The sequence below is a fragment of the Saccopteryx leptura genome, chromosome 6 (genome assembly GCF_036850995.1).
Source record: "Saccopteryx leptura isolate mSacLep1 chromosome 6, mSacLep1_pri_phased_curated, whole genome shotgun sequence".
NCBI classification, from domain to species: Eukaryota; Metazoa; Chordata; class Mammalia; order Chiroptera; family Emballonuridae; genus Saccopteryx; species Saccopteryx leptura.
Window position 1 is genome coordinate 108198680 of NC_089508.1, and position 21134 is coordinate 108219813.

Here is a 21134-nt window from a genome sequence, read left to right on the forward strand (position 1 = left end):
ACAAAAATCGGACCTGAATCCAGTTCCCCTAAATCTTAAGTTCAGAGCTATTTACAGTGAACCACATACATTTTATGATCACTTACAGATACCTTACATTGTGCTAAATGTAGTCCTCTTCTCAGTAACGCAATGCAAAACAAAACAAAAATGAACAAAAACTCCAAGAACCATCCCTCCCACACACATACTAATCTACCTTTCCCTTAAGAACAGCTGTAAGCCTGGCCAGGCAGTGGCCACTGGATGGAGCATCGGGCTGGGATGTGGAGGACCCAGGTTCAGAGCCCTAAGGTCACCGGCTTGAGCATGGGCTCATCTGGTTTAAGCACGGGGTTGCTGGCTTGAGCATGGGATCACAGATGTGAGACCCCATGTTTGCTGGCTTGAGCCCTAGGGTCGCTGGCTTGAGGCCAAGGTCGCTGGCTTGAACAAGGGGTCACTCACTCCGCTGTAGCCCCTCAGTCAAAGCTCATATGAGGAAGCAATCAATGAACAAGCAATCAATGAACCACTAAGGTGCTGCAATGAAGAATTGATGCTTCTCATCTTCTCATCTCTCTCCCTTCCTGTCTGTCTGTCCTTCTTTCTGACTCTCTCTGTCTCTGTAAAAACAAACAAACAAACAAACAAACAAAAGAACAGCTGTAAGACTGTCACAATAACATCCTTAATGTACACAGGCCTTTAACTTTGGCCTGTCAGAATTAACCATGTCTTCCTATACTCTCTCACACAAACACTCAGCATATTGTTTATCTCTTTAAAATTATCATTGATTCTTTGATTCCTAACAAATATATTTTTAAAGTGAGGAGTAAAATGTTGGTTCTTGTTGCATTATTTGTAATTAGTTGTTTCCCTGGTTGTTTCTTCCCATGTTGTAAGGCCTTGGGTAAGCAGGTATCTGTCAAAGCCATCCCTCCACCCTGCACAGAGGAGAAAGAATGAATTAATTAAACTAACTAGTAAACTGCTACTGTCACATATTTTGGATGGTTCTTCCTTCCCTTTCATGAAGGTAATCTGTTGTAGTCATCAAAATATTGTTATGCACAACTCCAATTTAGATCCTTATGGTTGTGCTACTAAATAGTCCTAAAATAGATAAGATTTAGTAACTTTAGTAAGTTTACAAACTAAACTCTAGTAAGAATTTGCAACTACAGACATATATCATATATGGTGTAGTTAATCTTGACCTAAGTGTCCTTTCCTTCCTGTGGATTTTAAAATGTTTTTAAAACTACCCAAATTTTACTTTGACTCTGCCTGGCATCTAGCAAAGAGGAGGAGTTTGAAATGCTGAGGTAATGCATTAGCTTTTCCATAGCCAGTGAGGAGCCAAGCCGTGACTCCCATCCGGCAGTCTGTCTTCAAGAAGCACACTTCTCAACCACGCTTCTAGAGCATTGTTTCACTTCCTCTGTCCTTAGGTTCCTCAGGTCCCGTGTTCACAGTGTTGGACCTAGAAGTCTGTGGACTGGTATGCTATCTGACAACTGGCTCTCTGGGACAAAAAACAAACAAGCAAACAAACAAAATCTTGTTTGGAGTAACTGCTGATTTTTATAATGTCACTACACCACAGCAAACTTAAAGCTGTGACATGATGTCACTGAATACAGAATTGAAAGAGATGCATAGTAGAACACCATGATAGTAAGCTATTGTTTGGTATTTCTACCACATGTACACAAGAGACAACCTCAAGAACACAGATGATAGAAAAATGTAGTAATATAATTAGGAAGCAGTACATTTTAAATATTTATTAACTTGTTTAGAAAACTAATTGTAAATGTACATAACTTGGTCATTAACAAGGGGTCCTTGGGTTATGACACAGTTCTGTTCCCACTAGTGATGTAACCCGAATTTTGGTGTAAGTCAAAACACACCCTAGCCTAAGTCACTGACCTATCCTAACACAGTTGTGAAATCATAATCTAGAACATAAACACACAACTAAGCCACAGAAAAGGAAAAGGACATAAATACTGTACTGTAGTAACAGAAAAAATGAGTGTTAAAAAAATCCCTTACTTTTATTCCTGTGGTTGGCTTACATACTGGGAGGGGTATTGCAAGGTGGGAGAGTGACCTATAGGGAGGAGGAAGCTTGGAGAGGCAGGAGAAGCTGCAGAAGGTGCTGGAATACTGGGTCAGGTGAATCAGGATTGTCTAGGGAACATGCAGGAGACACTGGAGATTATTCTACCTGTACTACAGGTGTTTCATCTTGAGAAGCAGCTGATGTAGAGGGTACAGGATTTGTTGCAAGCCTCTCTACCTTCTTAAAGAATTGTTCCAGGCTAGTCTGGAATGTTGATGACTACTTCTGTTCCAAACTAGTTCGCTGATGTCTATAAGTACGACACTAACGGCATAAGCCAAAACACTCATGTCTCAATTTTTTAAAGTTTTTATGGGAGTGAGTGTTGTAAACTCAAAACATTGTATGTCGAGACTGTTGTAACCTAAGGCCCCCCTATATTCAAGTTTCACAACTGGCTCACTAAATTTAATAACTGACTCACCTAAGCATACAGTATATAATTGGGTCTACCCCAAAGTGCCAACATATCTTTAATGGGTACTTGGACACACTCTTGCCTCTGGTTCCTCACCTGTAAAATGGGAGGAATAATAATAATACCTTCTTCAAAGGGGTTTTGCAAGTGCTTAGAACTGTGTCTGGCATAAGTAATTGCTGCCTACTGTGGCTATTATTTTTCTTTTTAAGAAGCCTAAGGTTTTATTTCTAGGATCCAGAAGACAAAGAGCAGTTTGGATGTTGGAAGAACTTTCAAATTCTACAATCATCCCTCAGACAGAACCAGCATCAAAGGAAGCAGATACAAAATGTGACTAACCTGAATACTAACTCATCATATCCAACCCTGTCCAGACAGAATTACATGTTACAAAATGTAGATTCTCAAGGCCAAGAAATCTGTGAAATTGAAACAAATTGAAATAAAATATGAACTCTACTATGCAAAAGTATTTTTTAATGATAATAAATTTTAAAATAAAAATAAAATGATGGCTAAGGAACAAGTCGCACTGTCTTGGTTTCCATCTTTCCGTGATACTAACATCAAAGAAGAGTAAGAAATCCCTCACCTGGCAATGAAAACACTCTGAATTATTGGTCCACCATGCAACGCCTATGTAGCCTCAAGCAAGTTACTTAGTTATGCTGCTTCTGAGTTTCCTAATCTCTGGAATGAAGGCCACAATAGGCCTTCCTTCATGGCATTGTTGTGAGGATTAAATAAGGGATGCTATATGCTTAGCACAGGACAGAGGGCACAATAGTAAACACTGGCTTTTATTATGATTTAACTTGTGTGCTTTCTCATTGAAAGAGTTACATGCAACATTTAAGCAATTGTTCTAATACTTAATTCTGTGCATGGGGGAAGATTAGAGGGAGAGAACACTGGATTTCCTTCTCAGCAAAGTGAGGCTGATGATATCTTCTGTTTCTCTTCCTCTGTTTTAAGGTGATCCACAAGTAATTTGAGCTTCTCCCCAGAAACTGTTTCTGCTTCAGGGGACAGACACAACTCTGGAGGAACTGTGTCTCACACCTTTCTTGCCCTGGATATGACGGGGAAATCCTGTGAGCATTCTGAAGGCCAGGGTTGAGCATCTCTTGGCAACGTTTCATCTCTTACCTGCCTTCATGAGCTACAAGAGCTAGCGAGCCTCCAAGATAACCTGACCAACAGCAACATGTCTAATTGAAGGGAGATGTTACTTGCTAACACTCCAAATAAAGACTAGTAGAGAGAATAATTAATATTTCCACAAATGACAAGTGTTGACGGGGCTGTGGAGAAAAGGAAACCCTCGGGCACTGGTGGGAATGAATACTGTTGCAGCCACTGTGGAGAACAGTATCAAGTTTCCTCAAAACTTCAAAATGGAACTACCTATGACCCAGTGATTCCACAACTGGGTATTTATCTGAAAAAACTAAAAACACTCATTTGAAAGAATATATGGCACCCCTCTGCTCATTGCAGTGTTATTTACAATAGCCAAGCTATGAAAGCCGCCCAAGTGCGTATTAACAGATGAGTGGATAAAAGCTATATGGTACATAGAGGGTTGGCAAACATAGGTTTACAGTTGTGAGTATGCAAAACACAAAGTTTATTCTTGTATTATTGTTTATTAACTATTGTATTATTTATTTGTATTACAACTGTAAATCAACTTTGCCCACCCTTGTATATACAATGGAACATTATTTGGCCATTAAAAATAAATAAAATTTTACCATTTGCAACAGCATAAATGGACTTAGAAGTTATTCTGCTATAAGTCAGTCAAAGAAACACAAATACCATATGAATTCACTGATACGTGGAATCTTAAGAACAAAATAAACAAACAGAATGAAACTGACTCATAGATACAGAAAGAGAACTGGTGGTTGCCAGAAAAGGGGGGGTGGGGTACTGGGTGGGAGAGGTGAAAGGAAGTACAGTTTGGTAGTACAGAATAGTCATGAGGAAGTAAGCACAGGAAATATAGTCAATAACATGGCGGTAACTATGTATGGTGCCATGTGGGTACTAGAAATATGGAGGGAAACACTATGTAAAGTATACAACTGTCTAACCACTAAACTGTACCCCCAAACCAACACATAATAAAATGTTTTTAAGAAGACCAGTAGAGAGAAAGCAGCAAAGCATAATTGATCATTTTAAAAATCAACAGTTTGATAAGAGCTAGAAGTCATGCTGTCTGAATTGAATTTCACACTGCAGTTTGGTCAGGGCATGTGGCCAATACATCTGGGGGAGGGGTGGATAGGCCAGTAGTCTAGAGACTGAGCCCTCTGGAACCCCAGAGGTACTCAGTCCTTCTACACCTCCACAAGCAGGGGGTATCACTATTTTTATACTAAATTTATTGGGTGACAGTGGTTAATAAAGAGCACGATTCTGATACATCATCTATTCTATATATTGCATTGTATGCTCATCATCCAAAGTCAAATCTCCCATCACCATATATTTGATCTCCTTTACCCTTTTTTTTTACCCCCACCCCTTTCCCACTGTAACCACCATACTGTTGTCTGTGCCTATGAGCTTTGGTTTGTTTTTCTTGTTTGTTCATTTGTTCCTTTCAGTTTTATATCCCACATATGAGTGAAATCATATCATTTTTTACTTTTTCTGTCTGACTCATTTTGCTTAACGTGATATTTTCAAGATCCATCATGTTATCACAAATAGCAGTATTTCATCTTTTCTTATGGCTGAGTACTATTCCATTGTATATGTGTGCCATGTCTTCTTTATTTAATCAACTATCAAAGGACACTTTGGTTTTGTCCATGTCTTGGCCACTGTGAATAATGCTGTAATGAACATGGAGTGCATATATGTTTGCAAAAAAGTGTTTTCAGATTTGGGTGGTAGATACCCAGAAGAGGGGTTGCTGGGTCATATGGTAACTTTATTACTAATTTTTTGAGGTGCCTCCATCTGTTTTCCATAGTGGCAGTACCAACTTATATTCCCACCACAGTGGATGAGGGTTCCTTTTTCTCCACAGCCTCTCCAACACTTGTTATTATCTGTCTTGTTGATACAAGCTAATCTAACAGGTGTAAAGTGGTATCTCATTGTAATTTTGATTTGCATTTCCCTAATAGCTAGTGAAGTTGAGCATCTTTTCCTGTATCTGTTGACCATTGTATGTCTTCTTGGGAGAAGTGTCTATTTGGGTTCTCTGTCCTTTTTTTAATTGGATTGTTTGTTTGGTATTGAGTTGTATGAGTTCTTTATATATTTTGGATATGAACCCCCTGTCAGAGCTCTTGTTTGTAAATATCTTCTCCCATTCAGTTAGCTGACTTTTTTTGTTGTTGTTGGAAGTTTCTTTTGTTATGCAAAAGCTTTTTAGCTTTATATAGTCTTATTCATTATTTTTGCCTTTACTTCCTTGCCTTTAGGGTCAAATTCATAAAATCTTCTCAAAGACCAAGGTCCATCAGTTTAGTACCTATGTTTTCTTTGTAATTTATTGTTTCAATTCTTACAGTTAGATATTTGATCCATTTTGAGTTAATTTTTATACATGGGAACAAACAGTGTAATTTCATTTCTTGCATGTGAATTTTGAATTTTCCCGGCACCATTTATTGAAGAGATTTGCTCCATTGTACACTTTTGGATTCTCTGTCAAAAATTATTTGCTACCTTACCAGGCGGTTGCTCAGTGGATAGAGCACTGGACTGGGATGTGGAGGACCCAGGTTTGAGACCTCGAGGTCGCCAGCTTGAGCACGGGCTAAACCAGCTTAAGCGCAGGGTCGCTGTCTTGACCATGGAGTCATAGACCTAACCCCATAGGTGCTGGCTTGAAGCCCAAGGTTGCTGGCTTGAGCAAGGGGTCACTTGCTCTGCTGTAGCCCCCGGGGTTAAGGCATATATGAGAAAGCAATCAATGAATAACCAAGGTGCCACAACAAAGAATTGATGCTTCTCATCTCTTTCCCTTCCTGTCTGTCCCTATCTATCCCCCTTTTTGACTCTCTCTCTCTGTCTCTGTCAAAAAGAAAAAAAAGTATTTGCCCATATACATGTGGGTTTGTTTCTGGGGTCTCAATACCCTTCCATGGTCTGTGTGTCTGTTTTCCTACCAATAAAGGTGATTATTGTCACCTTGTAGTATAATTTAAAGTCAAGGAGTATAATACCTCCAGCTTTGTTTTATTTATTTTTTGTTGTTGTTTCCTCAGAATGCTTTGGCTATTCAAGGTCTTTTGTGGTTCTATAAAAATCTGATGATTTTTTGTTCTATTTCTATAAAAAATGCCATTGGGCTTTTATGTGGATTCTATTAAATTCGTATACTGCTTTGAGAAATATGATTAAAACAATAAAAATAGGTATAGAAGGAAAGTATCTCAACATAATAAAGGCTTTATATGGCAAACCCTCAGCTAATATCTTACTCGATGGTGAAAAACTGAAATATTTTTCTCTAAAATCAGGAACAAGATAGGTATGTTCACTCTCACCACTCTTATTCAACATAGTACTGGAAGTTCTAGCCACAAGCATCAGATAGAGAATGAAATAAAAAGCATCCAAATTGGAAAAGAAGTAAAAAATTTTTTTACTTCTTTTTGCAGATGGCATGATTCTTTTATGGAACATTTATATAGATTCTTTATAAAGACTCCACCAAAAAAAACTATTAAAAACAATAAACAAATACAGTCAAGTTGCAGGATACAAAATTAATGTACAAAAGTCCATTGCATTTCTATATACTAATCATGAACTTTCAGAACAAGAAATCAAAAAAGAAATAATTTTTTTGCAATTGCAACAAAAAGAATAAAATACCTAGAAATAAACTTAACAAAGGGTGTTAAGGACATATATACTGAAAATTACAAAGCATTAATAGGAGAAAATGAAAAAGACAAAGAAATGAAAAGATATTTCATGTTCATGGATTAGAAAAATCAACCTAGTTAAAATATTATTATCTTAGGCCTTGGTCGGTTGGCTCAGTGGATACAGCATCTGCCCAGCAAGCAGACATCCCAGGTTCAGTCCCTGGTCAGGGCACCCACGAGAAGTGACCATCTGCTTCTCTTCTCCTCCCTCTCCCTCTTCTCTCTCTCTTCCCCTCTTGCAGACAGTGGCTCGGTTGATTTGAGCATCGGGACACATGCAGGAGTCTATCTACCCTCCTTTCACTTAAAAAAATATATATCACTATCTTTTTTTTACACAACATGCTTCTAAACCTGATAAAGACAATGTTCAGTCTATGGACTGCTTCGTAGGTTCACAAGCCCTTTGCCCACTATCCTTCCTGGAAGTCAACATTAAATGGAGGAAACACAGAATCTTTCTTTGATGTATGACATCACCATGCCTACAAACAAGGGAGTATGAAATGGTCATTGAAATTATTTCAACTTGTACTCAGTAACTTGAGGAAGTTATGGATACTGGGAGAGGTTGCCCTTTAAAAAGGTGAAAGATTTATACAATCTGAAGAGAAACCAGAGCATGAGAGGTTGCCCTTTAATCAGTACTATATCGTTTGAAAATTTTTGAAACTCACTGAACTTACAAAGAACGCAGCCAAACATTAACAACCTTTTTTCTAAATGAGTTAAATAATCTTGGGATCAGCTCTCACAGGTCTAAATTGCAGCTAAGATCAAACAAGGTCTTATCTAGGCTCTCCCTCCCTATGTTCCACCCATTCTCAAGAACTTACATATTGGTGAGTCCTCCAGTTATCAAGAAACTAGAATGCCCACCAAGGTCCAGTAAGGTTCCTCTTTAATTAATATCCCTTAAGGAGGAATAAATTTTAAGGATAACAAAAGTTCCTTGCCAAACAGATGAGCAGTAGTTGAAATAACAAATCTGAATTATCCATCTTTACTTACATCAACGATCCTAATTAATAGCCAAATTAATTGACTTCATTTGTCATCCAGCTTTATTCTTTTGCCCTTGAGTCTCAGTTCTGTCCTTTGGAGACAGATGGAATAATTCATTTATTTGCTTCTACAACAGAATCTCATCAACTGCCTCTATGAGCAAGGCACAGGGGTTACTGAGCGAAAAAGATAGTCATGGCCCGTACATTAATGGAGCACCTACTAGGAAAGGAGAGTCAAGCTCATAGAGGATGACTTACTTCCTCCACTAATCTCTGGATTACAAACTGAGAAAACCTTAGCTGTGCTGTTTTGACAGAATAAATTCAACAACTTTTTTATGCTGTTCAGGATTTGAGGACTGCTATGCCATCCAGCCTGAGTCTTCTGGTCTTTATCAACAATCCCAGTTCCATCACCCATTACTAGACTTGGTGTAAGGTCTTTCACCATTCCGGTAGCATCACTTTGCACATACACTTCTATTATCAGTGTCCCTTAAATGTGTGGAGACCAAAATATGTGATACATGTTCTGATCCCAGTGGAGCAGAATAATCACCCTTATGTTGGATACTCCTTTAGCACAAGCTAAGAACATCAACATACTAGGTTTATGTTGAGCTTGCAATCACCTGGAGGTCTTGAGTCCACCTGTGCTGCCATCCTTGACAGTCCCTTCATACATTTGTGCAATTATTTTGTGTCTGAATGCAGAATTTTACATTTACCATCTATTGATTAGTGTTACTTATGATCAATTATCTTGTCTACTTAAGGTATTTTTGTATACTTAGTGTCCTCTTCCATATTTCTTATATTTTTCTGCTATGTTTTCCACAGTACGGAAACATGCCCACAGGCTCTTATCAGCCTGAAGACAAACTCTTGGGACCCTCTTGCATTTCTATAGCATTTTGTATCTACCTTTATGACAAGTTTATATTATTTTGTATTGCTAATATACTTTTACATATCTCTTTTCTCACTCAACTGTGAGCTCGCTAAGGACAATGGCTTTTCTATCTTTGTATCTCCGGTAAGGAACTTAGTTTCTGACACACCACATATGCTTAAAAGAAAAAACGTTTATTTTGAAGAATGTATGAGCCATTCAATTATATCACCCAGGCCACATTTCTTAATTTTAGCTCCTGTGGCTGAAATAAAGGACGTTGTCAAATTCTTTACTGAAATACAAACCTATAGCTGTACTAACTGTGCTACCTTGCATTTTAAATAAAAGTCACTTTATTTCTGTGCCTCAGAGTTTCCAAATGCAGACTATCAAAGCTTATCAAGATTAGTAAGTGAAGTAATATGTGTAAAAGTGCTATACAAAATGTGCAAACGTAGAAAAGCATTCCCTCGTTCTGGCAGCCTTATCAAGAAGGAAATTATGTTTATTGACCCTGCAAGAGCTTGTGGTTTGTGGCTTTCAATTAAGGGCAGGAAGTGAGGCCTCTGAAGAGTGGCAAAGAGAGGTTCAAGGGATGAAGCTTGGAACCAAACTCACCACAACTCCTCTGGGCCCCTGTGGAGCAGAGCTCTGAGGGCGGGCTGATGCTTTCCATCCAGAGCCTTTCCTCTTGCCTGACCTTGGGGGCTTTCCAAATTCCATGTTGAAGGGTCCAAAGGGGGTCTCCTGAAGATCTTTGTTTGGGTGAGTCTGTAGAATTGTACTTTGCCCTAGGAAAGAAGGGAAGGAGCAGAGCTGGGAGATAAGCAGGGAGGTGCCCCTGCCCTGACAGATGGGTGCCAACCCGTGCAGCATTTGCTTTGTTACAACAGGACATCCTTAAAAGGAATGACCTGCTTGCCATTGTTTATCTGTGTCTCTTTTTCTGTCTGGGCATTTCACTACTTTTGATATTACTGTCTTATTATTGTCTTACAGAAGCTATAAAAAAAGACAAGCTCATGTTGGCTGAATCATCAAAATGGGGTAGATACTCAAGACACCTGGATTCTGGAACTGAGAAGCTAAGTTCAGCTTGGCTGGAGAATCTTCTTGTTTTGTGGCCTCCCTCTACTTGACTTACAAAGAGAATAATTGTATTTGAGAACATTTGAGCATAGAAACAAAATTTTTCCTTTTGCCAGAAGGAAACAGCTGGCCCTCTAGAGAATCCTTAGATAAGAGCCATATTTTAGCATCCAAATGGTTTAGTTAGGCCATGTCTTTCCTCTCTGTCACTGTACCCCCAGCACCTAGCACAGTGCCTGACACATAGCAAGTGCTCAATAAATATGACTATATTAGTGTGCTATTCTAGACTAATGAGAATAGCTCCCTGAAGCCCCTTGGCCAGAGCTTTAAAAGTACTGCAACACTTCTCCAGGCACTGTTCGGGGAGCAGGATAATTATAGCAAGAACATGACCAGCGCAATTCACCAAAGATAACTTGCACAGGAGGATTCCACCTTCAGATTCTCCCTTCACAGCCACCCTTGGCTGATTTTAATAAGATATGCTTACAATAACAATGTGTAAAGAGAAATGACCTACTAACCTGCTATTGTTTCACTCAAGTGACCGTTGCTCACCAACAGAGAAGCCCAAGTTTTCAAAACCCAGCATGAATGAAGCCAGAGAAAGGAACTCAGAAATCGTATGCCCTGAAGGGGAATGGGGGTGGGTAGAGGCTAGACTGTAATTAACATCAGAAACCTAAGTCTGAAAACTGTTCTTTCTATATTTCTGAAAGTGTTGGTTCCACCTTCACTTAATTTCTTTTTCTTTTTCTTTTTTAGAACGTTGCTTTCAAATGTTTCTACCCTTGTTGGTTTAAAAAAAAAAAAAAAAAAAAAGGAAGAAAAGCTTTCTCTTCCGTGATGGTGCAGAGAGCGGCTGAGTGCATCCGGGGAAGAAAGTTGAAGTGACTGAAGACAGACTGGCTGTACTGAAGTCCGGTGGGCAGAGAGCTGGACACCTTCTAGAAGACTTGGCCCCACTGTAACTGGAAGCCTGCCTTGGGGGTCACAAACACCCCTCAGCTCAAGCCACCTCCTCCCACTTCTTGCTGGAGTCTAGAAAAGCTGGCTCTCGGGGACGTGATGAGGGTCCAAGAGGTCTCGATAGCTGATCAAGGCCGTCACGCCTTTCTGAGCCTTCCCCTGGTCAGGGCACAGGAACTCGGGTGCGTGCGTGTATGCAAATCATCCCGAGAGTTAGGACCGTCCTTTCACCACTGCGGGAGGACACCGACCCCGGCTCAGGAACTGTCACCACAGCTATTTCTGGAGGTACTTCGCGGCGTCAGGAGGGGAAACGAGCGGGAAGGGTGCATGGGCGCAGCCCGGAAGCCGCCTGGGCCGCGCACGGCGCAGCCCGGGGAGCCGCTCCTCCAGCGGGGTCTCCTCGGGAGAGGGCGCCCCAGCCCATCGCTGCGCGCAGCAGCGCACCAGGCCGCTCCCCAGCAGAACTGGCGTGCGAACCCCGCCTGCAGCGAGCCTGTACGCCCAAATCTGCGGCCGGGACCCCATCAGCAGTGTTTCCAGGACGCTCTGCTCTGGACGCGTAGGGATCCTGTGCCGGCCTCGAGCTCCACCTGAGCCCGCTCCCGCCCTGGTGACCTAGGCGCCATTTGTTGGGCCGTGGCAGCTGTCGATGCCTCATCGGGAGCGCCCAGGACAGGGTCTCGAGTGGACATAGGTAGGAGATAGGGGGCAAGCTGGAAGGTATTTCCCTTACGCAATCCTCTTCGCCTGGGGGAAATCAAACGCGCTCAAGGTGCCACCAAACATCACACAGACACCCTCAAGTTTGAGCGCCTATAGAAAGGTCTCGGCGGTTTGCTGCCTTTGGCTGACTCCGCGGCCGAGGCTCGCAAGGTGGCGCAGGGCCGGCGCGCGCTGCGCTAGGAGGCCGGTCGGGCGCGCTCTCCTGAGCTCTTCCGCCGCCAAGCGGCGGGGCGGCGGGACGGCGATTCTCCGCGCTCCGCAGGTCTGGCTCAGGGCGCAGTCCCGGATCTCAGGTTCTGGAGGCCTCGGCCCACGGGACCGGATCGAGACGCGCAGCGGGCACCGTCGCTTGGAGCTGAAGGTCCGGAATCGCCCGGTACAGGACACCGAACCTGGAAAGAGGCGGAACCACTGCGCTGCGGAGAGTTTCGGGAGATCGCGGGGGAGGGGATATTCACCGATAACTTTTCCAAGAGCAACCGTGTGAATTGGGGATGGTTAGGGGTACGACTCTGCACTTGGTACGAAAAAGTAAGGAGACGAGGGTCTTTCGACCAGGGTCGCTGGCCCGGCAAGCTCTTGAACTCAGGTCCCGGGATGGGTCAAGCGCTTGCGGCCGATTTTTGAAGTTTTCTCTTGCCCCTCCTCCTCCCGCCATTCTGGCCACACTCCTGCCACATTTCCTGTCGCAACCCTCGCCTGAAGGAGAGTAGCTGTCTGAAGAGTGCATACAGGAGAGGCTTCGTTTTTGTATATTTTCGTTACAGCTTTCTTTATCCAAATCTCAGGACATTATTCTCGGCTTCCTTTCCACATAAGGTTTGACAGGAGACAAGGAAGGGCTGGTGTACGTGGACTTGAACCCGAACTGGAGAGCTGACACTGCGAATTAGACTTTGAGTTCTTGGTTTGACCCTAGGGTAGGTTTCTGGGACTGTGTTTGAGGACAATCAGGCAAACAAGAGCTCTGATCCAATCCTCTTTTCCTCCTTTGGGACAAGTCAGGGTAGGACGAAACGCGAGGTCTCCTAAATCGTTAAGGTTCTCTAGTTGGCTGGAGAAGTCTTAACTTGCTGTTTTGTCTTTGAGAAGACTATTATCCACCCCTAAGCGCCTAATTATTTAATGGCCGCCCTCTGGGGGTATACAGATATTCCGAGCCTAGCATTCAAACATGTGTTTCTGGAGTAAACTATCCTCAGACCCTCAGCCCCGCCAAAGACTGTCATTTAATTTGCTGAGTCCTCTTAAAATCTAATTTCAGAAGTCTTAATACAGTATATATTATTGCAGTTTGGTTGTATACATCATTTAATCGAAAATAAATAATGTCCACGAAGTCCTAGAATTGCCAACCTGATGAAGAACAGACTTGAGGACTTTTCAACCCTCAATAAAAAGAGGAGGACTTTATGACTGGAGTGAAAAGGGGCCGGGGAGCTAAGCCAATGGGGCAGCAGGCCTTTACTATGTGCAAAAGCATTCAGACACATGGCGACCCTTTCGCAATAAAACTTTATTGATGATCGTTTGAAAGTTATGGCAACTGCAAGGTTATAAAACTTGTCATAAAATACCAAGCAGTCATTAGTTTACCTGACCTCATTTCAATATAAACTTCCACAAAACATTTTATTTTGTTCCTTCCTATAAGTGGGAAAAAGAAGTTGAGGAGGTTAGACACAGTGGCCCATTATTGAGGACCCAAGATCTGCAGTTTGACACTCTGACCTTCATCCCTGCAAAGAAAGCAGTAAAATTCACGTTCTGTTCTTTTCTGGAAATATTATTATAGAAAAGATGATAATACCAATACTTTTGGTCCAACCATCATCTTCAGCACATAGATATCCTGGGTTCAGATTTGGGTGGAGATCTGTTCCTTTTGGAAGGTCTTGTGAGGTACCTTTAACAGTCATTAAAAAGTATATGTTCCCTATGCTATGCATAAGTAGTCTAAGAAGCAAAGAGCCAAACTTTATTTGGCATGTGACCAGAGAAGTGAATTGTCTAAAATATTCAGTTGGAATTTAGAGTTATTGAAAGGTCAGATGAGTAACCAATCCCCTCTCCCCTTCCAATCATTACCAAGGAACACAGCAGCCCTAACTGAGATCAGCATTTAGAATTGTACTACAGAAAAGAACCCAAATTGATGTTACAAGAAAGCTCTAGGAGATAACTAGCCAAAGCTCTGTCTAAATCAATCATTGTTTCTGGTACAACTGCACATGTGGATTTAAACCATTGATCACAGAAAGACCTAGCCACTGATAATTTTGATAGCTTCTCATTTCCTCTAACTCTGCTTTGGATTGAGTGCATGAAGCCTGTTTCCCTAATGCTGTAAACTAAGGTCACTCTACCTGATTTTAGGGCAAAAGGATTTGTGAGCAAGTACAGATGGCAAAGGTTGACCTTGTGTTAGCTTCATGCTAATTTCTCCTAAACATGTAAAGGTCTGTTTCACAGCTTCTTTAAAATATAAGCCTCAAGACAAGTTCAAGCATATATGTATTTATGGTGGTTTAAGCATCTAATGTGAAAAATGCTAACTGCTTTATTACATCACTGGAACTCATCTTAGTAATGTTATGCTTAGTTTCCTGATGTGCTTTAAGATATTTCAAGGATTTCATGGAATTTTAACTAGAAGAGAACATTTTAAAAATCAAAATCTTATACAAAATCTGCTTTCTTCTAGATAGTATATAGGTATGTGTGTGTGTGTGTGTGTGTGCTTACACACGCGTGTGTTTGAGAGAGAGAAATCAGTGTATTAGAGAAAGGGGTAGAGATGAGCTGAAGGAAGGGGAAAGTGTAGGATATAGTATTGAAGGACAACCTTTCCTGGTGTCCATAGCTCCCACTAGTTAGTGGGTTGAAGTAATTTTAGTTACCATTTCATACTCCCATGTTTGTAGGCATAGTGATGTCATGCATCAAAGAAAGATTCTGTGTTTCCTCAAGTTAGCACTGACTACAGGAACGGTAGTGGGAAAAGGGCTTGTGAATCTACGAAGCAGCTCATAGACTGAACACAGTATCTTTATCAAATTTAGAAGCAAATAAGGGTGATAAAGTCAGCCTTTTGAGTATAGGACATTTCTGAAAAGCTAACACAGTTGTAAGAGATAGCTTATTCAGAGATATGTTGGCAACTTTTCTTATAATTGAGTTCACTGAGTTTATTTTTTGAGATACACAGACATACATACACAAACATATTGGCAATATGTGTTGTAGCAACAACAGCAGTGAATTTAATTGACAGTGTTTGTATTCCTCTGCTATTAAGTCCTTCATTCAATTTGTTTTTCCTAAATGCCTTAAGAGGGTGATATAAAGGAGAAACGTCTTTTAATCAGCAACCAATATTTCACTATTTTTTATCTTCCTGCTTAAAATAACTATTCTTTACCCCACCCCCCAAATGTCATTCAGTCTGTACTGATGTTCACTATCTTCACATTCACATTTGGCTCTGTTTGGTAGGCATGTTTACCAGGATGGCTTGGTTCCTAAAAAAGCATTCATTTGAATTCACCTTTCTGAACATTTCCTTAAATAACAATATACTGGAAAAGGCATGGAAATTACCTATGTGGATTCTGAAAATACTTTTTAGGTCAAAAAAATTGTAAAAGGACAGCACATTATACACACACTTCCTTTTCTTGTAGTCTCCTCTGTTTAGAGACATGCCAGTCATTAGAAAACATACCCAATATGTTATGTGCTCTTTCAAATTTCCTCCACACCTGCTTTTCTGGGTGATCTGCTTCATTAGGCTTAACTATATGATGAGAAGTATGTCTTTAGGGGGAGAGGATTTACAACTGTATTTGTTTGAAGTTTTTTTGGACAGCTGGTTGATAGAATTATGAAATCCCAAATTATGCCTTGAGTTCTGTACAGATAGTGTTTATATTGTATAGATGTACAGGTGACCTATACAGACTGTATAGCTTTGCCCCCATCATTTCTTTTAACACAAAAAACTTTCCCTTACGAGGGAAAAGAAATACAGCTTTTATGTAGTATCATCCAAGTGTTTGTTATGTATTCCTCCTATATAACTCAATCTCTATTTTACCCCAAGGGCATATTTTCCCCAATGAGACTAATTTGCTCTAATAGAAATAATAATGCCTGCACCACACCTAAGACCTTTATCCCCTCAAACCCGCATGTGATTTAGCAGTTCCATGATGAAACACACAGATCATGTGCATGTGTGGGCAGAAGCAGTGGTTCATCTTACGTATAACTCCACAAGATTAACCCTCTAGTTTCTCTGCCTTTTATTTTTTTTATTTTAATTTTATTTTTGGGGGGAGGAGTCAGTGAGAGCCCTTGAGAAACAGAAAGTCTTAAGGTGTTTTTGTTTTACAACTAAAATATAAAGTCTGATTCCAAAAGAAAACTCATGCACACTGCTTGTCTACCCTTCCACCGAAAGACTACAATTTGGAGGACACTCTAGAAGTCATAATTTTTATGTAATTCAACAATGCCTGAAATTCCGAGCACAGAAGTTAAATAATATATCTTTCTTTTGTATATTCCTTTCTTGGGAAAAACTATGGATGAATACACACATTTAGTTCTAAAATAAAAATTGAGGAAAGTACACCTATTCACTATTCACACCAATTGCCATTTTGTGTCAGAGTTGAAGAAATGTATAGAGCTGGTTTTGAATGATAAAATCCTTTGGATTTAATGTCTGGAAGATCTGAGAGGTATGTAAACATTTACATCATGCTTCTATCTTGTTTTGAGTTGGCTTTTCACCTCCTGCAAGTTAATTTGCTTTCTTTAATATTCAACCCCATTTCCCAATACCTGCAGTGCAGCACTTGCATCTAGCAAGTAACCACTAAAGTCTATTGGCCTGAAGCATCCAAATACCAGTGGCAAGACTGCCCAGGTGAGAGGCACTGCAGCGCTCTCCCTGGCAACGCAGCGGCAGCAGTGCCTGGTCGCTGGAACGGCCTTGCTGGGGAGGCTTGTGAATACATCTTGTATTTGTACAGCCTGAGCAGCAAGGCTGATTTAACCCAACTAAAAGAGTTTTAACTTTTCTATTTCCTGATTTTCAAGGGTTAAATTTTTTTGCTTAAACTGGCATTATGGAAAGTTTTTTACACTGAGTAATGGGATCATTATTTTTTCCAGCCCTGAAAGGGGTGTCTCAGGAACAGAACCATGTGGCTGGGCAGAATGCAATCCCAAAGGAGTCCCTGAGGCAGTAAAAACTGCTCTGGGAATTTGTGTTGTCAGCTCGCCAGAACATCAGATTCACACCTCTGGTCCTGCAGGAAGGTGCCAGGGGCTTTTTAAAGGTCCCCTGTGGTCATGACCTTGGCTTTCTGTCCTAAGAAGCGGCTCTCAGGCCAGCCTCTGTCACGGACTGACAACCTGACCCTGCAGGGAATGGAACAAGCCTTGTTCTCCCAACCCTATCTTCCTCAAGAATCTGTCAAGAATGGCAGCCGCACTGCTGCAGCCTCCGCATCATACAGAACCGGGCCCAGCATTTCTGGTGCTAATCTCTCTTTCTTGCAACCCTGTCTCTCCTCCACTGCAGCTATTAAACCTAATGGCTGGATATGATTCAGCAACAGAAACAAAATCGTAATGCCTTAACATGTAAGAGCTAAAATAACACAGAACTGTAGGAATTGAGATTAAATACAAAAAAAAAAGTTGGTATTGTCTAAAAAACCTTTATCTTCCTAATTCTTCCCTCACAGTTTTTTTACTATTCTCATTCTTACTAATTATAATGATTTTTGTTCAATCAATGCTCATCTAAACATGATTTTTACTAAATGCACTATCAAAGTCGAATCATGTAATTAAAATATGCCCTTAAGCATCTACATATACATTTTAAAGCGTGAGTAGCTTTTAAATATGCAAATTCCTTTACACCTTAAAAAACTCTTAAAAAATTTTTTTTCACGTCTGCCCAAAGGACACACATGCACTGAACAAAACCAATAGTATTTACTCGGGTTTTCTTGAAAAAGAATCTAGGCTAATTCATATTAATTTTAAAACTTTCATTTTCTCCCACGGGGGGGGGGGGATTGAAAGTCGTTTACTCTTCAAAGATGTACCATGTTTTAGCTGCCCCGTCTCAGAAAAGAGACGCTTGTGAGAGGCTATGGTTATTCCTTTTTTACATTTCTTCTCATTAACCACCACGTAACTACGGAACAGCACCTTGTTGGGTCCCTCAGCCATTTCCCCCAAACTGTCCTCGAGTTGTGTTCAGGGCGAGGTCGTTACACTGTGATTCCACTGGCTCTAACACACCGCTCATCTCCAGTGCCGCTGCCGTTGCGGGGAGCCAGGAGGCCATTCCTAAGCTGGTCGTGTGCAGGTAGGGGTTTTAGACTGACAGGACGCTCCGCCGACGGAGGGAGCAGCAGAGAGTGCGCCTGAGCGCTTCCAGGGGCCTCTCGTGGAGCAGAGGGGCCTACCTGAGCCTGCCCAGTCCCGGCAGGACGGAGCCCAGACAAGAAGAGGGGGCTCTCCGGTTGTACATTACTGGAATACTGACCCTTGCCGCAAGAATAGAATCATTCTCTCCTTGGCCTTCGGAGCTCTGGTGACTCCGGCCAAGATGCGGTGACTAGATCCTTGGTGAGGAGCGCAGTTTCTGTCCTAAGCCTGAAAACACCAGCTTGGGATTTCGCAGTCCAGTTCCTGGGTCCAAACTGGGAGGAGCCCCGTCACCGAGCCCCCACACAAGGGACTACGACAGAGCGAATTCCGCACAAGCTGCAGCTGAAAAACAACTTTCCAGGCCAGGAAAAGTGACCCTAGCCCCTAACAACCTAGTGGCTGTCTCTTCTCGTTTCCACCTCTCGCAGGGTGCGCTGAAAGCTCTTTATCATTATGGCTTTTTAAAAAACGAAATAATGTATTTCTCTGCTGTATCTAGCGTAACGAAGATGCACCCCAGAGCAAGAAGAACCGGGCAGGTGGCGTGGCTAGCTCCCACGTGTACTCCGGAGCCACTTGGGTCCAGCTAGCTGTTAATGAAGGGTTCTAATTTTATTGCACTTCTGCTTCTTCTGGTTTGCCCCCACTCCAGTGGTCTTAAAAAGAAACACCCACAGGCACACACCAAACCGAATTCTCAAGAAAGTCAAACGTCGATTTCTGCACCGGTCGGTTGACAGGACAGCGCGCCGGGCGGGCGTGCCCCGGCCATGGGGGGCAGACCTCAGGAAGCAGAGCATTCCCAGCTCTCCCAGGTTCTGCTGCTCTCGCTACCGTTCCGCAGGAGCGCTCCCGGGGGAGGCTAGAGCCCCCGATCGCTGTAGTTCACGCCTCCGTGCTCTGAGCAGCCTGGACCAGGAGACAGTGGCCACACTGGTGCCAGATGCGACCCCCTGCGCTGGCACGGAGTCTGTGCCCGTGGCGAGGAGGGTGGCGCGATCCCGCTTTGCTGCAAGATCTCGGAGCTGCCTTAGGCAAGTTTCCCTAAGTGGTGGCGGGGAATGGGAATGTCCAATTTTCTTGCAGACACCTGTGGTAAGGAGGCTTCAGCGTGAGCTGTTCCTGAAGAATAGGGAAATGGGAAGAGCACGGTGCGTTTCCCATGCCCACCTGCTTAACCATGTGAGCTCATCTAATCCCAGTGTCGTGTGTGCGTTTATTTAATCGTCTCTGTTTTATCTGTTGTGGAACGGGAACGATAATACCTCCCTTTGTAAGTGTTTGGACGTTGTGATTGTTCAGCAAATTGTAAAATGAGCTGGATAAGGGTGGGCTTATTACTGCCTGTCCCCGCGCGGGGCCTCCGCGGTTTCCGGCTTTCCCGCTCCAGCGCGGGGACAGCTCGCAGCCTCAGCCCTGGGTAGCTTCTGGGGACCGCGAACGCATCCAGCCTAGCATCCTGCCGGAGGCGGGCTTTCAGCGAATCCTGAACAGACTGAGAGTGGGATGTGCTTTGGAGCATGATGGAGAAAAGTACGGGGATCTGAAGCCCAGCGGAGAGTTGAGGGTGGAGGAGGAATTGCACGGGGGACTGAACATTTCGGGCTATCGAAGTTCTGTGGCTTTTCAAAGGCCTTTCCCAACCTTGGCAAAAACTACTTCGGGAGCCCGATCAAACCTGACACCTGTAGGTGGCGCTATGACGAGGCGACTCCGCTTGGAGAGAGGTAGCCAGGAACTCGAAGACCGCAGGAAAATTTCCACGACTAGGATCCCGACTCTCTGCTCCGAATCCCGGCTTCCTATTTCCTGAGGGAAAGCGAGGACAGAGCAGCAGGAGTCTCAGCTCCAAGGGTCAACGCGGGGCTAGTCGGTGGTGGAATTAGCCCAAAGAAGGCGACAGTTTGGCAACCCTGCGCCTCGGGAGCAGCGCGCCGTCAGAGCAGAACCACCGTGCACGGCCCAGGCGCGCGGAAGGGCAGGGCCCGGGCGATGCGCAGGCACACGTGCCACTCGCAATCCTGAGGGACGGCGAAGCGAGCAGGCCCCAGTTCTCCGCATCATTGAAAATACGAGGAATGCCCGTGCTTAAAACCAAGGTTCTGGTCCGCAGGTTGATTCCGGTTCCTAGCAGGCTCCACGCATCCCCACCCCCGTAATGAAGCTGCAGTCGAGGGAGCGGGGCTGCAGTGGGGAGCCCGCGGGGCTTTGCGTTTGCTTGAAGCCAAACCGAGGCTGAAAGGCGCGGCCTGGGTCACGTTTGTCTTTTCCGGCCAGCCTTTTTTTAGGCCAATCGGGTCTTCGGAAGGAGGCCGTCCCACTACTCTCGCAGGGACCCTGAGGGCAGGGTCTTTAAAAAAAACAACCCCCCCCCCCCCAACCCCTGCTTTTCCCACACACAGCTGCACCTCTCTGGAGACGCCGCAGCTCGGGGCTGCGCAGTGGCCGCAGATGGTGCTCGCCCGAGTCGCCGGGCGGCGCGGCTTCCACAGAGGCTCCGACCCAAGCAGGGTCAGGTTTCTCCTCCCTCCGGCGGGAGCCT

At 43.1% G+C, this 21134-nt stretch overlaps 1 long non-coding RNA gene across 2 annotated transcripts in view; it reads right to left on the reverse strand.

Annotated features, from left to right (window-relative positions):
- LOC136377564 (uncharacterized) overlaps window positions 1-21134 on the reverse strand; it is a 22498-nt gene continuing 1364 nt past the window's right edge. The window contains exons 1-3 of one of the 2 annotated variants that reach the window (XR_010746327.1): window positions 10963-11065; window positions 9965-10137; window positions 1-605 (exon numbers count right to left, since the gene is read on the reverse strand). This is a non-coding gene — a long non-coding RNA (uncharacterized lncRNA). Of the gene's footprint in view, window positions 606-9964; window positions 10138-10962; window positions 11066-21134 lie in introns of those variants that run through there. The other variant, XR_010746328.1, reaches the window with a different exon arrangement.